At 30.5% G+C, this 24,922-nt stretch overlaps 3 pseudogenes; all 3 read left to right on the top strand.

The window, feature by feature from the left end:
* Positions 1 to 452: 452 nt before the first annotated feature.
* LOC111276514 (hevamine-A-like) lies at positions 453 to 1,545 on the top strand (annotated as a pseudogene).
* Positions 1,546 to 3,033: 1,488 nt separating this feature from the next.
* LOC111276224 (disease resistance protein RPV1-like) lies at positions 3,034 to 8,383 on the top strand (annotated as a pseudogene).
* LOC149511675 (TMV resistance protein N-like) lies at positions 8,376 to 24,412 on the top strand (annotated as a pseudogene).
* Positions 24,413 to 24,922: the final 510 nt, after the last annotated feature.

The following is a 24,922-nucleotide window of genomic DNA, read 5'->3' as shown; positions in this document are numbered from 1 at the left end:
AAAAAATATTTTGAATTTTTTGAGAATTTTTTTAAAAAATATTAGATTTTAAAACATTTTAGTCCCTCTAATATAAAAATAATTTTGAAATGTATTAGTTTTTATAATAGACAATTAATTATTATTAATATCATATTAATAATATTATTATTATCATTTATATTAATCAATTATAATATTAATAATTTAAATTAATATTATCAGAGTTAACCTAATGTGTAATGTGTTAGGAATTACATATGCTTAGGCTATTGTGCTTCTAGCTTTTGTCCTCTTTCCTTAATGAGTCATGTATAATGGTCGTCACTCATAAGAAACAAGCATTCCAAGGAAAAGAAACAATAATAAGCTACCAAAGTAGCAAACAATGCTTAAAAAACAAATCATTTCATGCATATTTGAGCATTCACTCAAAGATTTGAAAATATATTTAGTTTCTGATAAACCATCTGCGTTAATCTACATCCATCAAATTTAGTCCAGACACTATTGGAACCAAGCAACGGCATCTATTCTCCAGGAAGACAGAACCTACCGTTATCACCTATAAAAGGGATGCTTTTGTGAATACTAAGCACCATAAACAATTCAAACACTAGCAAACGAGAAAAGAAAGATGGCAATTAAGTCCGCAATCTCACTTACATTCACAAGCTTGGTGATAATGATGCTAGTTGCGGGTACGGATACCGGTGGCATTGCAATCTACTGGGGTCAGAATGGAAATGAGGGCACATTGGCAGAGACGTGTGACACAGGCAACTATGACTCTGAGATCATAGCTTTGCTTCCAACATTCGGCAAGGGTCAGACACCCATGATCAACCTTGCTGGTCATTGCGATCCTTATAGCAATGGATGTTCTAGTTTAAGCTCTGACATTAAATCATGTCAAGCAAAAAGAATTAAAGTAATGCTTTCGCTTGGAGGAGGAGCAGGGAGCTATTAACTTGCCTCATCCAAGGATGCTAGACAGGTTGCGACCTATTTGTGGAACAATTACTTGGAGGGACGATCCTCCTCTCGTCCTCTAGGTGACGCTGTCTTGGATGGAATTGATTTTGACATTGAAGGAGGAACAAACCAACATTGTGATGATCTTGCAAGGTACCTTTCCAGGTACAGCAAACGCGCCAAGAAAGTATACTTGACAGCGGCTCCTCGGTGTCCATTCCCTGATTTTTGGGTTGGGTGTGCTCTTAAGACTGGCCTTTTTGACTATGTTTGGGTATAATTTGACAACAACCCTCAATGCCAATACACAGCCGGGGATATTACAAACCTAGAAGATGCATGGAAATAATGGACAACTGATGTTCCTGCTACCAAAATTTTCTTAGGACTTCCGGCATCACCTGAGGCAGTTGCCGGTAGCTTTATCCCTGTATCCGATCTTACTTCTCAAGTACTTCCTGCCATCAAAGGTTCTGCCGAGTATGGAGGCGTGATGCTGTGGTCTAAGAACTATGATGATCAAAGTGGATACAGTTCTGCCATTAAAAATGATGTCTAGAAGAGTTTGTCTCTCTGTTCTATTTGTATTAATGACTTTTGTTTAACCATGTTTTAGTGCAATGGAAGTATCTGTTGCATATGTTTAAACTTTATACTCTCTTATTATCTCACTTTTAAGATTTTATCTATAAGACCTCATATCAGAGTGGTGAATTTCTCATATAATTAAACTCTACACAATAATACGAACATGGGTACAAAATAATTAAAACATCACAGCTTACAGCTTACAAAAGAAAAGAAGAAATGACATTATATATGTGAAGTATAAATCCCACATTAACCAAAGAAATATTTATTACTATATTTATAAAAACTTACATTGAACGTCCATATTGCCCTCCAAGTCTAGACGCATCGCTTGTGATCAAAGGGGGCATGAATGGCTTAATTACATTGAAAAATGTGATCCTTAACCCCAGCATGTTGCTCAGCCTTGGGCCAGTAGAGCACCCCATTCTCCACGAATGGGTAGCCGATCTAAAAAATTCGGAGAATTCACTCTCAACAAGCTGGCGTGGATCTATCCTAGCCTCCATGGTTAGGTAGCAAACCTTTTTTTTCCCGGCTTTTTTGTTTTACATTACAATCAAAGCTTGTATAAGTTACAGACCTGGATCTTAGCATTCATGCTGGCTGCAGATATTTTAAATAGTGATATTCAGCAAGTTGCGGTTTAAATTTTTTGTATTTCTTTTTTTTATTCTGTTTGCGATACCAAAAAACATAAAAAAAACTGCCCTGTCATGTTATGTTTCCAGAACATTATTAACTATTTGCTTAGGATTGCGTTATCTTGGATGAACTTGGGTACTCATTAAGCAGGTAGATTTTTGTTTGCCAAGCAGTAATAGATTTCAGATCAGAACATTCGATCTGGCTGCGCCTTCAGTTCCGCTACAACAAAAAGATCTATGTCACCAATCACCACAATTTCATGTGAAACTCAACTACTATTCCTTCAAGTTTGACTGGAAGTTGTGTCGCTGAAGTCACCAAATGTTCATGAAAACACTAGATAACCGTTTGGATTCCATCACACTTTGATACGTTGTGGCATACCATTAATTGAATCAAATATTAATTTTAATAAAACTAAATTAGTGTAAATATTTTATTAAATTTTTTTAATTACAATTACAATAATTTTTTAATCACAATTATAATAAATTTTATTATTATTTTTAATATTATCATAATTAATCATATCATTTATCCAAATGTAACTTAATATTGCTGTAACGTTGAGTTTCAGTTGCAATATAATAAAAATAAAAGCAAAACAACAATATTAGAAAACATAAAATCTGAAATAAAATCAAGTTGACAGTACACACGATTTGTATGGTCAGTTGGGCCGGTGGATGAGAAAAAGATTTTAGATAACGACATGACATGACGGTAGAAATCTCTTTCCACTGGTCATGAGGCGTTAATTTCTTTGGAGAACGCCCTACTCCCCACTCTTTTTTTTCACTCTTTCTATTATTTTTATTATTTTGTTAAACAGTAGTCAACGCGGCCGAAACTCCTTCAGCTTCTCGGATCTTCCTGGATTTATAGCCAATCTATGACTCAAAATTACACCACTACACGCTTTTAAAAAAAAAGTTGAGAAATGTCGAGAAAAATTGTTGTGAAATATTTATTTCGTTCCTTGGAAATTGATCTGCTGTTCTCTTACTTAATATTTCTTTACTATTTCCAGTTTCTCTGTGGGTATTGGGCTATTTTCTGATAGAAGAAAAAAGAACTATTTCAAACACCAGATTGAGATATCTTCCTCTTCCTCCTCCTCCTTATGTTGTCGTTATCATCTTCATCATCTTCTTCTATTTCTCGACATAAATATGATGTTTTCTTAAGCTTTAGAGGTAAAGATACCTGCAAAAACTTCACTGATCCTCTATATGCTGCTTTAAAAAGAAATGGAATCGTCACTTTCAGGGATGATCCAAAGCTTGAGGCTGGACAGGAGATCGCACCCGAACTGTTTAAAGTGATTCAAGAATCATGGTGTTCAGTAATTGTTTTTTCAGAAACGTATGCCTTTTCAGGTTGGTGCTTGGAAGAGCTCGCTGAGATTGTCAAATAGAAAAACGAGAAGGGACATAAAATTTTCCCAATTTTCTATGATGTGGATCCATCTGATTAGAGAAAACAGACAGGGAAAGTTGAAGAACCCTTTGTCAAACATGAAGAGAGATACAAGGAAAACAAAGACAAGACCCAAAGGCGGAGAATTGCTTTAACTGAAGTGGCTAATGACAAAGGATGGCATTTAAATAACAGGTAACTCATTCTTTTCTTCTCTACTTTCTATGAATACAAGCCCTGTTATATTTTTGCCCTGTGTTTGCTCCCAATTTCTATTATAAAAAAACAAAAGGAGCTTAAAAATATGTTAGGATCATCCTAAGAGTGAGTTCTTAGGGGCTCACTAAAACAATGCTGTCTCATAATTTAATCAAGGTTTTAGTTAATGAGAATGGATTTGGATGATTTTAATATATTTTAAGAAAAAATATTTAATCAATGTTGAGTTTTTAGAAGTTAATTAAGAGACACAACAACTTTAATGTATATTAAAAAAAATTACTTAAAAAATAAAATATGTTGTCGTTTTTAACCTATTTGTACAATGGACAAAACTTATATAAAGTTTTATACGTGAAGTTTGTAAAATTCTTTGTTAGAAATGATTAAATAAAAATTTTAATAAAAAATTTAAATCGATAAATTAATAAAATTTAATTTGAAGATCAATAATGTATAAAAAATTATTAAAAATATTTTTTATAATTTAAATTTGATTGATATTATTTAACTATAAAAATTTTATCAATATTTTTACAAAAAATATCTATTTAATAAATATATCAAAATTTATTCAAATTTTGCATGGTTGATTTATGTGATCAAATTTATCGATTTTGATTTTTTATTTTTGATTTTAATTTTTATTTATTCATCTTTAATAAAAAATTTCATTAACTTCACTTATAGAACTTCGTATGAGTCTTTTCCTTTTTAGAGTTTAAAAAACAACTTATAATTTAAACTCTAAAATAAAATCATAAATACTTGTAACCTGAAAGACATTAGTATTGTATTTCGACTACTAATAAATAAGTGCAGTGATAAACGTAAAATCTTTAACGTTATCATAAATTTGTTGGATAAAAGATTATGCCTTTATATTTTGACGCCTTAGTTTCTTTGCTCATTTAACATCGCAGTAATTTTCATTAGCTGTTAATTTCTCAATTAGCAAACTATTTGTCTTTTTTTTTTTTTTTGTGGTTATAGGCATGAATCAGAATTTATTGGAGACATTGTTAAAAAGATATTAGCAAAATTTTGTCAAACATATTCAATTTTTTTGATGAATTGATTGGAGTTAATTCACGTTTGAAAGAGTTACATTCGAAGATGGACATTAGGGAAGACAATGTTCGCATCATAGGGATCTGTGGCAAGGGTGGCATTGGTAAAACGACTCTAGCAAGAGTTGCTTATACCCAAATGTTACCTCATTTTGAAAGTAAAAGCTTTCTTGCCGACGTTCGAGAAGTTTCAGAGAAATGTGGACTAGTTTCTTTATAGAAACAACTTCTTTCTCAGAACTTATTGGAAGAAGGTTTCAATTTATTCAATGTTCATGAAGAGTTGCCATGATTAGTCATAGGCTATGTCACAAAAAGGTTCTTGTTGTAGTTGACGATGTTGATAACATACAATACTTAAAATGCTTGGTTGGAAGGCGTAATTGGCTCAGATTAGAGAGCAGAATCATTATAACAACTAGAGATGAACATTTACTGCGATCCTATGGAATTGATGATTTGTATAAGCTGACAGCATTGAATGCCAATGAAGCACTTCGTCTCTTAAGTTTGAAAGCTTTCAATAGTAATACAATGTCAAAAAATGATGATTTCGTTGAGCTTTCTAGACATGTTATAAAATATGCTGACGGCCTTCCATTAGCTCTTGAAGTTTTGGGTTCTTTTTTGTGTGGAAGAGATACAGCTCAATGGAGAAGTGCAATTGAAAGACTTAAAAGAGATTCTTATAAAGAAATTCTCTACAAGCTTCAAATAAGCTTTGATGGATTAGATGAAATGGAAAAGAATATATTTCTAGATATAGCATGCATCTTCAATAAGGAGGAGAAAGATTTTGTCATAAAAGTATTGGATGGTTGTGAGTTATTCCTGGATACTGGAATAGATGTTCTCATTAAGAAGTCTCTTGTAACAGTTGATAAAGATAACAAATTGTGGATGCATGACTTGCTACAGGAGATGGGAAGAAAAATTGTTAGGTAAAAATCTCTGGATGAACCTGGAAAACGTTGTAGATTGTGGGTGGAAAGAGATGTCTATCATGTGCTAACAAAAAACACTTTTCATTCCATAACAATTTGCGTAATATTTTTTTATTTATTTAGATATTATGCTCAACATGTTCAGTTACTATTATGACATTAATCCTAAATTTCATATATTAATTAGGTAAATCCACGAATTAACCATTAACTTATTTTAAGTCACTATACTTTTGTTTTATGAAATCACCCCCACATTACTCTTTGTGTTGAATTATCTTATAAGGTTTATACATTTTGTTTAGTTAAGAAATAGAAATGATACGAAAGGCAAATGGCTGTTAAAAACAATGATCTGCCTAAACAATGAGAAATATATAAATAAATATATATATCAAGAAAACTCTTCCCAACCATTAGATTTAATTAAAGTTTTATTTTAAAAGTTTCAAGTTAGAATCTAAAGAGAGAATAAGCAGCATTTGTAAGATATAACATGATCATATCATTTATAACAAAAACTGAAGAAAAAACTATTGACATGGCAATTAAATTTTTGTGACACGGCATTAGAAAAGGGAAAATAAAAATACTAGTAAAAAATGACATGATTGGTTCTATTTATATTTCTCAAAACAAGATATAATAATAATTTATATTTTTAATATATATAATATATTATATTTATAAAGTGTCATTTTAAATATTTTGAGTAAGACCAGCATTTTTGTTCACTATATTTTTTAAGTGTTTCATTTAAAATATATCTTTTTGTTGATTACAAATATTAATAAGACTTATAGGATGTGTATAAATAAGCATTTAGTTTCATGGAATCACTTTCATTTAAAATTTTTTTATTCATTATCTTTCAACCAACGGACTATAATAATGTTAAACCTAAGAATGATAATCATAAATGTAAGGTTTCACAAATTTTATCATATACGTAAATGTAAGGTTTCACAAATTTTATCATATAATTTACACCATTCAATATTTTGTGTCCTCTAATCCTTTTTTTTTTACCTTTTTTTATTTTTTGTATCTATGGAAACGAGTTTTATCATATAACTTATAACATTTATTTTGTGTCCTCTTATGTTCTTTTTTTATTTTTAGGCTATGGAAATGATTGAAGGCATGTTCATCGACAATAAAAGGTGAAAAAACATACAAACACATGTATCTATGTATATTTATATTGTTGTTGTTATTATTGACTCGTGATAGCTAGAACATAATATTTTGGCACAGGTTACACTCTTTTGCTCTTTTCTTTTTTTAACATGGGAAAATCCATCGGATGTGAAATAAATATAATAGTTCTCTCTCCTTTCATGTATGTCATCCTCTCATTCCAACTATTAGAACCAAACTAGTCAAATTGAAGAGGAGTCATATGTAATCATTAAATAACTAATGAAATTTAAAGCATAACCATTAAAAAATTAAAATCAGGTGGTTGAAAAATTGATTGTATTAATTTTTTAAAAAAAGTTACTTGATGTTTTTGTTATTTACTTTTTGTTATTTGCCTTTTGTTTCTTGTTTGTTATTTATTTTTTGTTTTTTTTATCTTTTTATTATTTAGACTTAAATATAAAAAGGTCCTTTAACAAAAATTAAATAATAATCCAAACTCTTATTGTTTTATTTCAATCAATAGAGCCTTTAAACATTTATTTTCATCCAACTGAGCTCTTAAACATCTATTCTGATTGAATCCTTAAATATCTATTTTTCACCCAAGTGAGCTTTTAATTGGATGGAAATTGTTATTGGCAGTTAACCAATTTTCATCTAATAAAAGTTGAATTGGTGAAATAAATGTTTGAAGATTTAATTGATTGTAATAAAAAGATAGGGGCTTTGATGATTATTTAATTTTAGTTCAAGAGCTTTTTTATACTTATGCCTATTATTTTATTGTGAAAAAACAACAAATGCTTTCATGTTTATTTTTTCAATGTTGCATGTGTGCAATTTATCAATAAAACACATTAGTCTTTCAAAAAATGATGGATAGATATATGTGTTGGTGACTATTAATTCCAGTTTTTTCGGTGTTGAATGCTTTGTATATTTGGAAGCTCATTTTTGTTTTACCCTTGGTTGGAAAGGAACCAAAATCACTGACATTAAGTGCTAATGCCTTCTTGAAGATGAAAAAGTTGAGATTGCTGAAAGTCTTCTATCTCCCGAATTCTTATGATCTCAAGTACCTTTCCAATGAGTTACGGCTTTTTGAGTGGCATGGATATCTTTTAAAATCCTTGCCTTCAAGCTTCCAACCGGACAGCCTGGTTGCACTTCTTGTACCATATAGCCGCATTCTACAACTATGGAAGGGAAAAATAGTAAGAATTACTTTATTTGATGTTTTTCTTTTTTCTTATTTTGAGATGAATTATCAATAATCTGAATAAGATATGACTTGTCTTGTGTTTCCTGTTTTCTCTCTGTAATTTATTATTGTTTTCATGTGCCATTATATAAGTTGAAATTGGTCAACCTCAAAGGCTCCCAAAACCTGATCAAGACACGGGACTTAACAATGGCCCCAAATCTCGAACGTTTGATTTTGGAAGGTTGTACCAGAATTATAGATGTTCATCCATCCATAGGAGTTCTAAAGAAGCTTAAACTTTTGACTTTAAGAGACTGCAAAAGTCTTAGAAGTCTTCCAACCAAAATTGGAATGAAATCTCTTGAATCATTAATTCTTTCAGGCTACTCAAATCTTCAAAGGTTCCTAGAAATTGATGGGGAAATGGAATGTTTGAAGGAACTTTATTTAGATGGAACAGGAATTGAAGAACTTCCCTCTTCAATTGGACAATTGACACTACAGGGATTTTGGTTTTTAACGATGTTTTTTTTCTCGTTTAGCGGCGTTTATTAACGTCACTATAAGGTTGCAACATTTGCGAAAAAACACCTCAATATTAGCATCGTTTATATAAAAAGCACCATCATTTTAACGGCGTTTTATCTTTGAGACGCCGTTACTTTAGAGGCATTTGAATCTGAAAATGGCTCAATATTAACGGCGTTTGTATCTTTTAGTCGTCGCTATTTCAGTTACATTTTTATGAGAAAAATGTTGTTTCATTAACGGCATTTATAACAGAAAACGCCTTTACTTTAGAGGTGTTTAAATCTGAAAATGCCTCAATATTTACGACGTTCGTATCTTTTGGGCGCCGTTAATTCAGTTGCATTGTTATGAGAAAAACGCCGTTGCTTTAGTGGCTTTTCTATAAAAAAAATGCCACCTAACTAGTGGCGTTTGCTAGAAATAACACCGCTACTTATAGTGGCATTTTATGTTACAAACATCACTAAATTATTCATTTAGCGGCATTGCCTAATGCAAACACCGCCATTATGTAAAAATGTTTTTTTTTTAGTTTCTTATAATAAATTTTATTTTCAGTAAAGAGCTTAAATTCAAAAACTGAAATTAATATTAACTTCATTCACATTTAAATATACATCTAATTAATACAAAGTTTAATAATTAGTATAATAACATTCAAATATGATAAATACATTAACTAAATAAAAAATTAAAATGTATGAAATGGATTATTACATACATTTTGCTAGCTACCAATTGATGAAGAAAATTTTTCACCTTGGTTACTAGCGTGCTCAGCAACCTACTAAATAATACCATACAATTTTTAACACTTCATTGTATGCTTATTTTTTATTTAAAAATTTTAATATTTACTAAATATAATACATGAGTTGATGGAGCAGCAAGATCATTTCCTGAAATTGTTGTTGCACAAAATTCATAAGATGATCGAATCAATCATGCAGCTGTTGAAATTTTGCACGCTCTACCTCCATTCTAGCACGTTCTTCTTTAATTTTGGCAAGCTCATGTTCTCTTTCTTCTGTCATTTGTTGAAAACGTTATTGCATAGTTTGCAACTCCCCTCTTAATATTGAAATGTCTCGCGAAGACTGACTTGCTGAGAGTGTAAATTACGGAGAGTTATGTCTATAATAGGCAGATGGCCTCAGACCCAATCCAAGGCCTCGGACCCGTTCATACCTTTCTTTTCCAGCAACTTCTATGAATATTCGATTTTCATTTCTTGCATGTTGAAAGAACCTTCAGATGCTACTTTCTCCTGTGAATTTGTCATATACAACTATCAAGTTTAATGATTAATTATTATATGTTAAAAAGAGTTAATTTTTACTTTATGTTAAAATAGATGATACAAATTATCACAATTTCTTGTGTTCGACATTCATGTAAGATTCATCTTTTTTTTGTGTGTGTTATGCGAAAAAGTTTCACACGTCTAATTGTACCGCCTATCTCATTCTCCTATACAAAAATATATGTTATTTGATAAGATACATATCAATCGTAACTTATTTATGCATATTAATCCTGTCAATCAAGTATCAAAATTTTGAATAACTTTAATCTCCTTTTATTTATATTTTGGCCCTGTAACAACACAATAGTCTTAAATATACGCAAAGGATAAAAGCATTTTGGGCTTTTACATATATCGATCATGGAAACCAAATTCAATTATTTTCTCTCAGTTTAATATGAAGGATTGAAGCCATTCAATATGTTGAAAGGCATCCAAAATTTTATTTGTATATTTGCCTTTTATATGCAAAAATATTCCCAAACATCCATAACTGACAACTTTTTTTCCCATATCAACCATAGAAACCAATCAATCGGACAAGCTTAATATCAAGTATTGAAGTTATCAAAAGTGTTAAAATACAACAATAACAACAACTAGATAATAAAGGCGTAAATATACGTAAATAGTAACTTTTCATACATATCATCTGTGTAACTAAGTTTAAAATTTTCGATAAGTTTAATATCATGTATCGAAACAATCAAATCTATTAAAACATAACAATAAATGTTAATTTCCATATTTACCTTTTAATGGCAGAAAAAGTTCATTTATTGGAATAAGTTAATTATCATAAACTTACGATTTCTTTTTGCTTTCTTGCAAAACTTTTTGATCCACTTGTGTGGCTATATTTTTGTTGCTTTCTGCTACCAATCTCAATCTGTTCTCTTTCCTGTCATAAAAAATAATTACGTATATGATAAAAATACAAATATTACCAACTGAAACCATCAAACACTTTCATCATTTAATTTTATTATACAAAGTTATAAACTAGTACCTCTCCTTTTCTTTAGAACTAAAATCTAACCAGTTGTTCATAGTACCATCTAATCACATTACAAGGTAGATTTTGCATCATCGCCTCTACAGTAGTATTTCGATCGAAATATTTATTCTTCAAACTATGCTTATAATCTTTCATTTCTTTCCCAATGACTTAAGCACAAATGAAGTTGGTATTTGAAGTACAAATCTTGACTGTAATAATACAATAAAAAAGTTTCAATAAGTAAACAAAATGTAAAATAAAAATTTTGAATATATCTAATTAATTATACTAATATTTCAATAAAGTCTAACCATCGGCCTTAACTTCTTTTGGAATATTATGCCATGTTTCATAATGAATAGGCAATTTCATTCCATTACGGGCTAGCATGCCTAGAAATCTAGCCAATAGTTGGGCTTCTTCACCAATTGGTTGCCTATCAGAGTTTATAGACACTACAATACGTTAGTTAGGAGATAGAGCAAACAATTCCTTCAAAGTTGTCCGACCTCTGGTCCTCCATTAACCATTATTATCAACTGCAACAAATATAAAATATATTTGTAAAATCATAATACTTTTATCATTATACTCGAATTATAAAATTGGAGTATATCATACTTGCATTCAAATTTAAAGCATAATCAATTTATGGGGTACTATCTAAACCTAGACATCCTGTATTGCCAGATCCAATATCAATTGAAGGGTTAGAAGTGACAGAGTTAGATCCAATAGTACGTTCATTTACCTCTAAAAGATTCAGTCCATAGCCAATATCTACAGGTGTCACAGACGGTTCTAAACTAATATCTCTGATATGTTTTCTTTTCAACCTACTTCTCCGTATTGTAGCTTACTTACATCATAAAAGCGAATGTAGAAAAAATGTTAGTTTAGAAGATATATAAAGACATAAACAATTTAAGAAATCAAAACCTATGACATATAAAAAACATTTCGATTTAATTAAATCAAAATATAATGTATGATTTAAAAGAAAATAATTATACAATAGCGAATGTGACATTATTTACATACTATTATTTACTACATTATATCTTAAACACTCGAATTATAGGTGCATGGAATCATAGTTCGTAAATGTCTTTAGTAACATCTTCGCAGACCCACTGAGCATAAGTACTGGAGATATTCTATCCAAGTTTTGTTCAGCAAAAAGATAACATTCAGTTCCATGTTCAACATCATTTTTGGTATCTAACCCCATATCAAATAAGTCTCTAGGTGTGTTTCGCAAAAGAACAAACCAACCCAATTCTTTTATATCTTCAGAGTAAAATATTTTTTTGACTTGAGATAAAAATACATAAAGTTCATCGATGAGTTGTTGTCCAGTGTGAATTAATCGAGAAAAATTCACAAGTGTAAATCTGTACTGATCTTTCTTAAGACCCCTCACACTATTCACATCTGCCTAATCACACCGAAATAAGATAACTTTTCACTTGCCACAATAATCCAACTCAATGATGTCATTAATCATGCCATAATAGTCAATGTTTCCCTCTAAAGGGTTTGTGTCCCTAGCACTAGCATAGCTAGTAGTTGATAAAGTTACAACAACTTCTGAATTTTTTGTACTTCTAAATCTCTCACAGAATTTTGTGTGAAATCTAAATCCATTGATGATGAAACCTTTGTATCATTTCACAATCCAGTTCAGATCGTATGAAAGACACTTCACCTCTTCACTAACAAGCCTTCCACTCTAAACCTATAAAATTGAAATAAATATATATATGTTATTAATGTTATAATCACCATAAGCATTCTATGTAGATAAAAAATAATAGGAAGTATGGCATTACTTACAGTTGCTCCTAACCATTCATGAAAGTTTTCAGCGAACAACTTATCAACCTCTCGAAGGTTTGATTGTCGATAACGTGCAAGATCTCTCAAACTATTTCTATACTCACTATAAAGCATCATGATAAAGTATTAACACTAAAAAAAAAACACAATAAATTATGCCTAATGTAATGAATAATTTCCTTGCTAAACAACTTACATACGAAACGATTCAATTGAGTCATGATGAATAAGAACATATCGATGTGCATGTGCCCAATATTTATCATCTAACTCCACCAATTCAGCTTTGCCTATGGGTTATCCAAAACTTTAAAAAAGATAATTGTAGGTCGAGTATGTATGCTGCATACCAACATTTCTCGAAGGTCTATTAAATCTCATTTCAACATCTTCCAAATAATGAGAACAAAATGTCATACACTCTTCTGCTAAATATCCTTTAGCAATAGAACCTTCTGAATAGCGTTTGTTATAACAATAAGACTTTAACCTCCCCAAAAACCTATAGCATAAAACATTAGTCATATGTTATTTTAAGTAGATTGGCTTGATAATTAATAAAATCGTAATTAATCTATTAACAAATAATACATTTCAATAGGATACATCAATCGATAATAAATCGACCCTCCGATCTTTGCTTCATATGAAAGGTGGATAACCAAATGCATCATAATAGTGAAAAAGTTTGAAGGAAAGATCTTCTCTAAATGGCATAAAGTAATCGTGGCTCAATCTTGAACTTTGTCAAGCTCTTCCACATTCATACATTTTTGACATAGAGATTTAAATATGTTACTTAATTCAATTACCACAGAAGTCACTTGCTTTGACATTGATGAGCGTAAAGCAATTGAAAGTAATTCTTACATCAAAATGTGATAATCATGTGACTTCAATGAAGAAAGTTTTCGCTCTTTCATATTCACACATCTTTATATATTTGACGCATAGCCATCTGAAACTTTGACATTTTTCAAAACCTTACAAAACACATCTTTTTCGACTTTAGAAATCTCAAAACAAGCAGCAGGCAATCGATATTTGTCATTAGGAAGCAATATCGGATGAAAGTTTAGGTGAATCCTCATATCAGCTAGGTCAAACCTACTCTTTAAGTCATCTTTGGATCTTCTATTCATATTGAGAATTGTCCCGATAAAATTTTTACAAACATTCTTCTCTATGTGCATCAAATCAAGGTTATGGCGTAATAAATTATATTCTTAACAAGGTAACTCACAAAATGTACTTTTTTTTCCACAACTCATACTTATTAGGGTCATCTACTTTATCATCCTCTTCATTACTTTGAACATCAAGAAAACCAACTTTTGTATGGCTATCACCAACTTACGTAATATAAGGCCAGATACCTTCAAAGATGTCCCTCACTTTTTTTCTTGATGGAGTCATTTTTTCATATGTGAAATTAATATCTTTTCACTTTAACAAGATATTAGACCCACTAATGGGTAAAGGCGATCTCTTTAACTTTTTAATTCCATTAAAGAGATATTTTTTTAATCTAAATCGATGATTATCATCTAACCATCGATGATGTCCTATATAACAGAACTTCCTATCATTATGTAACCACATCGAACATGTCTATGCAACACAACATGGATAAGCAAAATGAACCTTTGTACTCAAACCAGATAAATTTGCATATGCAAAAAAATCGTTGATAGTCCATAATAAAGCAGCATGCAATTGAAGTTCTTTATTTTTGATGCATCATAGGTCTCAACTCTTTCCCATGATTGCTTTAACTCTTTAATAAAAGGTTATAAGTAGATGTCTATATCATTACTCGAACTTTTTTCTTCAAAAATTATCATAGACAATATAAATTATTATTGCTTCATAGCAATCCATGGTGGCAAATTGTAAAGAATCAATACAACTGGCCAAGTACTATAAAAAGTACTCATTATTTGAAACAGGTTGAATCCATCAAATGCCAGTCCAAGCATAACATTTCAAGGATCAGATGAAAAGTTTGAAAACCTAGAATGAAATGACTTTCATGCCAAAGAATATGTAGAATGCCTCAATGATCCATTATCCGTCTGCTTCTCATGATGCCACATCATTGAATCTGTAGTTTTGGAAAACATGTAGAGCTATTAAAGTCTTGGTATTAATGAAAAATAGTGTAAAACCTTAATAGGCTTCTTTTTGACACATACCTCATCACCATCATCATTCAACCTTTCATCGAGATTTTTGTCGACCCAACGAGAAATACCACACAAATGATAAGATTTTTTATTTTTTTTATCCTTCCAATACAACATGCAATCATTAGGACAACTATGAATTTTCTCATATCCGAGACCTAAATCCTTGATCATCTTCTTTGATTCCTTACAAGATTCAAGGATTTTTGCAAAAAGAAACATTTTTTTCATAAAATGTAATAATAAAGTCAGAGAGTTTTCCGTCCATCCACATAAGCATTTCAAGTACAAAAGACAAACACAGAAAAACAACCTTGAATGCTTTGATCCCTCAAAAAGTTCTTCATTCATCTCTTCAAGCAACCTATAAAACTTATATGCTTCTCCTTTAGGTTGTTGGTCATGTACACCAATCCCAGGTTCACCAAATTCATGCATTTCAACATTAAACTGATTAAATCCTTTATTTTGGGGAGAAAGATTATGAAAATTTTGGTTATGAATGTTAAAAGCATCTCGTAACATGCCTTCAATGTCATCTGCTATAAAGGGATCATATTGGTGATGGAGAGCCTTTGATGTTGAAGAAACTGTAGTGAAAGACCTTGAAGGTATACACTCTCCAAGAAAATATCAATTAACATATCTCGATAGAAATCCAATATAAATTTAATGCTCATAAACAACGACTCTCCAAGAAAATACCAATTAACATATCCCGATAGAAATCCAATACAAATTAAATGCTTATAAACAACTTTACACATTTGCCACTCAATATTAGCACATTTTACACATGAGCATAATATCATATTACCTTTACTTGTATTCTCAAATGCAAAATTAAGAAAATTTTCCACTCCATCTCTGTACTCTTGACTTAATCTTGACTTTTGCATCCAACTCTTATCCATTTATTACTTGCTACATTATCAGACCAAATGTATATAAAAAATTAATATGAAAATGAACATGTAGAATTGCATAGTTTACTATGTTTTAAACAAAAGATAATAACAAAACCAATACTTATACAAATGAAAACTTCTTGTTGTGAAGTAATTTATCAGCTACCAGATATTATGATTGTTAAAACTCTGCTACTAACGTAGACAGTACCCAAGAGTATTTGTACTTGGGGTTGATATAAGGTGAAATAATGTGGGTTTTGTAGAAATTTTTTTCACCAAAAAGAAAATCGTGAATTACAAAAGCTGAAGGAATAGTCGAATGAAGTAAAAGCTAAAGTCAATAAGTTATGAATAGTTAAAATAAAGTTCGAAAAGATAATACTCGAGTACTAAAAGCGAAAGGAAAGGGAAAGTAAATTGTACTTGGTTTGAAAAGAGAAGTAGTATAATAATAAAGATGAAGCTTGAAGTTGGTGATTGGATGCGCTAAGTTTGGAAAGATTTTTATTAGACAGGATTATGGAAGGCATTTACTAACAAAAAATGCTAACAATAATTACCTCCTATATATTTTTTAAATATATTATAAGCGCCTTGAACATATTACCACACAAATTCTAACACTGTTATTGAAGGCGTATATCCAACAAAGACGCCTTTAATAATTTATATCACAGTTTGTAGTTAATTACTAAAGGCGGTTACAGAAAACAGCTCCTTCAATAATTTCTCTCAAAAAAAAATTTTGGATTATTAAATGAGTCTTTTATTATGACATGCCTTCAATATATCACGATGGTAATGGAAGGCATTTATTAGAAAAGGCACTTTCAATATACCTTTAAACTTAGTAATCCATTAGTGAAGGCATTTGTTAATAACAGACGCCTTCAAAATTTTTTTGCTAAATATTTTGGGAATTATTAAAGACGTCTTCTACTATCAAATGCCTTCTATATACCGCCACATAAATTCTAACACTGTTATTAAAGGCATATATTTAAGATAGATGCCTTTAATAATTCCTATCACAGTTTGTAGCTAATAACTGAAGGCGGTTGTAAAAAATAATGCCTTTAATAATTTTTCTCAAAAAATTTTAGCAGATTTTTAAAGGCGTCTTTTATTATAAACCGCATTCAATATACCAAAATGGTAATGGAAAACGTTTATTAGAAAATGTGCCTTCAATATACCTTTAAACTTAGTAATCCATTAGTGAAGGCGTTTATTAATAACATACGCCTTCAAAATTTTCTCACTAAATATTTTGAAAATTATTAAAGGCGTCTTCTACTGTCAAATACCTTTTATATACTGTCACACAAATTCTAACATTGTTATTGAAGGTATATATTTAAGATAGATGCTTTTAATAATTCCTATCACAGTTTGTAAATAATAACTGAAGGCGGTTGTAGAAAACAACGCCTTCAATAATTTTTTTCAAAAAATTTTCACGGATTTTTAAAGGCATCTTTTATTATAAACTGCCTTCAATATACCAAGATGGTAATGGAAGGCATTTATTAGAAAAGGCACCTTCAATATACCTTTAAACTTAGTAATCCATTAGTGAAGGTGTTTGTTAATAACAGACGTCTTCAAAATTTTCCCACTAAATATTTTAAGAATTATTAAAGGCATCTTCTACTGTCAAATGCCTTATATATATCATCATACAAATTTTAACACTATTATTGAAGGCGTATATTTAAGATAGATGCCTTTAATAATTCTTATCACAATTTGTAGATAATAACTGAAGGCAATTGCAGAAAACAATGCCTTCAATAATTTTTCTCAAAAAATTTTCGTGAATTTTTAAAGGCGTCTTTTATTATAAATCGCCTTCAATATACCACGATGGTAATGGAAGGCGTTTATTAGAAAAGGCACATTCAATATACCTTTAAACTTAGTAATCTATTAGTGAAGGCATTTTTTAATAACAGACGCCTTCAAAATTTATTCTTTTAATATTTTGAGAATTATTAAAGGCATTTTCTACTGTAAAATACCTTCTATATACCGCCACATAAATTCTAACACTGTTATTGAGGCGTACATCCAAGAAAGATGCCTTTAATAATTACTATCATAGTTTGTAGATAATAACTAAAGGCGGTAGCAAAAAATAATGCCTTCAATAATTTTCCTCAAAAAATTTTTACGGATTAATAAAGGCATCTTTTATTATAAACCGCCTTTAATAAATTGTTATAAGCTTTGAAAATCCATAATTATTGAAGGCGATTTTTTACTGAAAATACCTTTTATAATTTTTAAGAATTATAAAAGGTATTTTTTTTATAAAAAAATACCTTTAATAAGTTGATTGGACAATTTTAAAGGCTTATAATTAAAGGTATCTTTTTTGTAAAAAATACCTTCAATAATCTCTAATAAAATTTTCAAATAATTATTGAAGGTGTTATTCCATGGAAATACCTTCAATAATTAATTTTATATTCATTTCCCTGCCTTGAACATAGGAATTTGCAAAGGCCTGGTACACAGGATGACTAAAAGCTGCGTTATTCAACCAAATAAACCAAACCCTTAAACACATTTCTAGAAGACCATTGCTTTCTTTCTCCCATTCCTCGCCACTGACTTTCCACAAATCACCCAGTGAACCTTTGTTTTAACCGATAAGTCTTTTTTTTTTTTAGTTTACTGTATTATTTACGCCTTCAATAGTCAAATTTTAGTTTTTTTAGTTCCTTATTATTGACATATGCGCTTATATATTTTCATTAACATCACCATCAGCATAGTCATCCAAGATTTTATTCATATTGCAAGTATGCTATTTTTATGTAGTACGCATTAAATATTGTGGTTTGCTGAACCTTATTGACTGTTATTGTATTATTGAATGGTATTGTATGATATTAGAGATCTGAATAATATTTCATGCTGAATGATTTGTTGAACCTTATTGTCTGATATTATTTTGCTGAATGGGTTTGAATGGGGACTGAATGATGTTTCTGAATGGTTTGTCGAAGGGTGTGTATGAGTACATTGCTGAATGGTGTGCTAAATGCTGTTTCTATACATAGTATGGTATTGGTTGTATTAAATTAAGTACAATGATCAATTTATAGGGTCATATTGTGTAATTCGTATACTTATGATCAATATTGCAGGTAATATGGACTCCAAACAACATCATTCTCCTTCTAATGAACATGCAGAAGAAAGAAGTGTAGGTTAAAAAAGAAAGGGAAGAGGCCCAAATAAATAAATCAAAGTGACTGACATAAAAATTCATATTGACTTCAATCAAAGTGGGCAGTCTATGTCGGAAAGAGCTGCCAAGATGGTTACTTATATTGGAGCCATCATCCGTCAGAGGATTTCAATTATGTACATCGATTGACGACAAGTTTTTGATGATCTAAAGGATGAGATATGATAGTCCGTTGTGGTATGTTTATTTAACTATTTCGTAAAATTTGTTATATGATCATTTAATTAAAATTCAATGTGTTGATACTATTTGTGTTAACTTATTTAATAACAGTTCGATGTCCCAATTGAGTGTAAAAAGATTGTGTTACAATCTACTGGAAAAGCTTTCAGAGACTTTAAAAGCATATTGACAACCTAATATATTTTACTGCTGACTGGTGAAGGTGATGTTTTGCCTGTTTCACCAACGGTATATGCAGATGTCATAAGTGTTTAAGATTGGATAAATTTTGTTCAACATCAACTGTCAGAATATTTCTCGGTATGTAAATCCATTACCAAATTAGTCTAAGTTTATAAGTCTTTATGCAATATCGCCTTTGATCTTCATATGTGATTGACGTAATTTCTTGATTTTGTAAAAAATCAAAGAACAACATCTGGACATTCAAGCCAAACAACAATATCACCATCAGACAGCAAGAAAAGGATATGCAACTACAAAGTATGAGCTTGTATGTATTCGCACAATTATTTTATACTCATTAATGAATATTTATGAACATTAATTTCATACATTTTGATTCTTTTTTTACAGTAATTTAGTAAAAATCGGTGAGATCAAACACAAAAGTTTTTAGATGGGATGTCTAGAAACAAGGACATCTACGGAAGGATGGATCCTTCGCGGATGAAGCAACCGAGGAAATGGCAAAAAAGATTGTATGTATAACTATTTTTTTGCTATAATGTATGATTGGCATTGTGATTGTATGCATGAGTGTATACTAGCTTGTGTAGATTTGTTCTAACAGCCCCTTTTATTATTGTCTTTCAAGATAATTATGCTATCAAAGTAAAATCCAGTAAATTGGCAACCCAGTATGATGAAGATCTTTTGTCTTTAGCATTAGGTGCTAAAGAAAAGCCTGGTCGGGTTTGTGGGGTTGGTAAATTTGTCTTACCACCAACGTATTTTGGTAAACAACCAAAAACTCCACGAATAAGAAATGCACAATATGAAGTAATAATTGAGTAACAACAGCAATAAATTAATGACTAGGAGCAATGCCACAATGACCAACAACAAAGACTCGCTATTTTGGAGTCCATGTTGGCAGCAATGCAGCAGGTTATGCCAATACCCTAACCTGATAGCATTGTCCCCGTATGAGAAGCTTTCGTTGCAAGTAAGGAAGCCATCCCACCATCCGATATCACTCAAGAAGTATGATATTATTTATAATTTGAATATTAATTTGTTTGTTATATTGATTGATTTGGTTTTAATACTTATACTTCATTAAATATTGTAGAAGGATGTACAGACTCAAAGTCTAAACCTTGCCCAAGCTTCCATGGATGAGTTAACAAAATATTCGTTGGAGATTTATACCAACGAAAACTTCATATCCATTAAGTCTGAAGAAGACTTATTTGATAAACAATCATTTTCTTTCATTGGTGTGGATGAGGTGAAAGAATTTTGTGAAATTGATGAATTATCAGCTGTTGAAATCATTACTTATAAGATATTAGCTTATAAATACAAATATGTATATTCAATATGTAGTAAGTTAGTATTAGGGTGTAATACCAACCAGTAGTGTTGATTGTTATCGTGTAACTTCTTATATAGAGAGTTGAAGGGGAGAAGTTGACGAACAGATTTTGATTCATTGACCCCAACTTCATTAGTGAGCAGAGTGGCACAGTCGTGTATCGTGCTAATCATGTGATCTTATGCATGAAAAGATCGGTTGATTATTATTTATTCATGTATAATGTACAGTAAGCTATATTCCAACCTTACTTACTCCAACCTACTCCATTCTATGATCTATTACGTATTCTGAGTATATTATTGTTATTATTTTACAGTCGTCATTGGGTGCATATTGTGATTGACACCAAATCCTTAATGCCATACTTTCTTAATTCAGTTAATCCAACGACGATGCCTAACCCCGATATTTAAACTTTTATAAAGAGGTATTACAATACTTTATTATATTATATATGTTTTATTTCTTCATAAGAAATTTTATTTATGTTCCCACTAATTTGTTTTCTTTTCAATTTATGGTAATATCTGCATTCAATAAGAAGATAAAGAAATCGAAATAGGTGTCAGTATTAGTAAATGTCAAATTTATTCTTTTAATGCTGAGTTTGTGTAAATAAATATTTTCTAAACTGACTCAATTTAACTTTCAGGTACCTCGTTAACCTGGTAATACTGAATATGCATATTATGTCATTTATTTTATGTGAGAGATAGTGTTACATGATTTTATGACCACACCATTCAAGGTTAGTATAAATTTCATAAACTCGTTATATATTCAAAAAATAAAATGATACATTATGTTCTCATTTCTTACCATTTACTTATGATATATTTTTTTGAGTGGGAGGATAAAGAAAGCTTCACGGAAGAGGAGCTAGATGAAGTCTGTAAAGAATGGTGTGATAATGTATTGCCATTTATCAATGTTGATAAACTTTCAGGTTAGACATTGTTGGCTGAATGTAAATATATATGGAACAAATTGTTATAATGTTTTTAACATGCCATGTTGAATGGAAACTTTAAGTTTGTACATTGGGAGTATTGGTTTAATATTATTGTTATACTTAATATGAATTCACTATGTGTACTTATTAAATTACTGAGTACGATTATTTCATAAAAGTATATTAATATGGCAACGTTATCAGTTTTAATTTCAGATGTGTGGTCAATTTTTTGAAACACAACAATGTTCATTATGCAAATTCCAAAATATAATTCATAGTATCAGATATATAAACCAAATGTTTTCTACGTATAAATATGCAATTGACAGCAAACGTTTTTTTGGGCATAAACCTACAAGTGACTTCACATATAAAGTATCAATTATGTTTTTTTGATGCAATTAAGGCATTTTTAGCAAGAAAACGCCTTTAATCACTCCTAACAGAAAACATTGAAGGTATTTTTTACCAAAATCGCCTTCAATAATCCCCCCAAGAAATTATTGTCTAGAATATTAAAGGCATTTTGGGCAAAAAACATATTCAATAATACCAAGTAAAAATTAATCAAATGGATTATGAATGGCATTTTCTTACAAGTAACGCCTTCAATATCCCAACAAAATGTTTATGAAGGCATTTTTGGATATAGCCACCTTCAATAATCCGACAATTAAAATTTATCGTTAGGAATATTAAAGACGTTTGGAGCCTAAAACGCCTTCAACATCCCATCCAAGTTTTGTCTATGAAATATTGAAGGCATTTCTTATAAAACCGCCTTTAAAAATCCAAAAAAAAAATAATTTACTGATTGGATTATAGAATGTGAGTTCGGCCAAAAACACCTTCAAGAATCGAGTCCATATTTTTGTTATCGATTATTAAGGGCGTCTTTCCACGAAAAACGCCTTCAATATTCTATGAAAATTTTTTTAAACCAATTGATGAAGGCGTTTTTGCCAAGAAAATGCCTAGACTAATCAATAACAAATAATCTATGCCTAAACCTAAAAAAAAGATAAATGACGGATCGAACCAATAATCTTATGGTAAACATCCGTACGATCCAACAATTTGATAACCTTGATATTGAATGAATTTTTACAAAAAAATAAAAAAAAAATTAATAAGCCTGAGAAATTTTTAGTCTAAATATTAAAGGTGTTTCTTGTAGACAACGCCTTCATTAATCTCATACAATTTTTTATGACGTGATTATTGAATGCGTTGTCTGCCAAAAATACACCTTCACTATTCATCGAAACTTTTAATAAAAAATATTCAAGGCATTTTAGTCGAGAAATGCCTCTAATATCAAGTCTTGGGTGGTGTTTATAAGTAACAACGCCGTTATTTGAATATTTAGTGGCGTTTGGATAATAAACGCTCGAAGTTTTATAAAAACACGAAAGCTAGCGACATTTGTAAGTGAAAAGCCGCTACAAAGCTGTCGTTAAAACACCATTTTGCTATAGTGTGAGCAATCTAGTTTTGTTAAATCTCAAAAATTACAGAAAGCTTTCCAGTCTCCCAAGCAGCATAGATGGGTGTAAATGTCTAAAAACTTTTAATCTCTTAGGCTGTTCTAGAGTAGACAATTTGCCAGAGAATTTGTAGCATGTAGAATTATAGGAGGAGCTTGATTTAAGTAAAACTGCCATAAGAAAACCACCATCCTTCATTTTTCAATTTAAAAATCTTAAAGTCTTGTCGTTCAAAGGGTTGCAAAAGACCACCATCTAAATTACGACCAAATCTGCCTTCTCTTTTCAAGGTATTGCAAAGCGAAAGTATGGATTCCATGGCTCTAACGTTGCCTCGTTTGTCAGGTCTGAGATCTTTAAAAGTGTTGAATCTAAGTGATTGCAATCTTTGGGAAGGGGCTGTTCCTAGTGATATTTGCTGTTTATCTTTTTTGGAAAGTCTAGATCATAGTAGTAATAATTTCATGAGCCAACCTGTAATACTTAATCAACTTTCCAAGCTTCGTTTTCTAGTCTTGTCAGATTGTAAGTGGCTTAAATCAGTGCCTGAGCTTGTAACAAGCATGGAAGGTGTGTGCATAGATGGTTGCACTTCATTGGAAGTATTTGCAAATCCAACAATAGTAAGCAATTCATCAATAGATTAGGCATATTTTTTTTTGTATTAATTGCTACAGATTATCCAAGAATAGCAATGCATTAACAATGCTAACAAATTTTGTTAAGGTTGGTATCTCTGACTCGCACTAAATCTCACACTCAAAGAGTTTATGCTATTAAGATAAGTTGCCAAACAATGGGAGTTTTTTTTTTCAAGTATTTGCGAATGCAAGACCATTAGACATTCTTGTACCTAGAAGTTTAATCCTAGAGTGCTTCAGTCATCAAAAGGATGAACCTTCAATAAAGATAGTACTGCCTCCAAATATCCACAATGATAGTCAATGGATGAGAGTTGTTTTATGCTTCGTTGTCATAATGTATAGATCCGTAGACCTAGCGCTAGACATAAATTAGAGGAATCGACACCAATTTTTTTTGTTTTGGTATAATTAGTCAACTGATCAAATCTGATTTACGAAATTATAGTTTAAATTCAGGAGTACGATTACATGCGAAGAAAGTTATAATACCCCTACAACGTTGTCCAAAGGATAATATTAATTAGATTTCAGATTATCTAAGCCTTGATCATATTTATGATTTATCAGATAATTTAATATTAAAAATATATCTTAAAATTATCCTAATAGTTTGGTAATAATTTAAAATAATTCTTTGACCTCAAAAGTATTCATGGAGACTAATGTCCCATTATGAAGAGATTCCGTCGTCGGATTTATTAATATATTTTATTTAAAAAAATTAGTAAAATCTTCTAATAGTTTGATATGACTTATTTTGAAGTAGATCTCTCAATATTTTGATGAAATTTTATTGTAAAAATATTTATATAAAAAATTTGAGAATTTTATTAAGTCTCTCAATAATATGACTTAATTTAAAAAGTAAATTCTTTAATAGTTT

This window comes from Durio zibethinus, chromosome 25 (assembly GCF_047325235.1).
Source record: "Durio zibethinus cultivar Kanyao isolate XHJ-2024 chromosome 25, ASM4732523v1, whole genome shotgun sequence".
NCBI classification, from domain to species: Eukaryota; Viridiplantae; Streptophyta; class Magnoliopsida; order Malvales; family Malvaceae; genus Durio; species Durio zibethinus.
The sequence above is the reverse complement of the archived record's forward strand: the minus strand, read 5'-3'. Positions and strand labels throughout refer to the sequence as shown.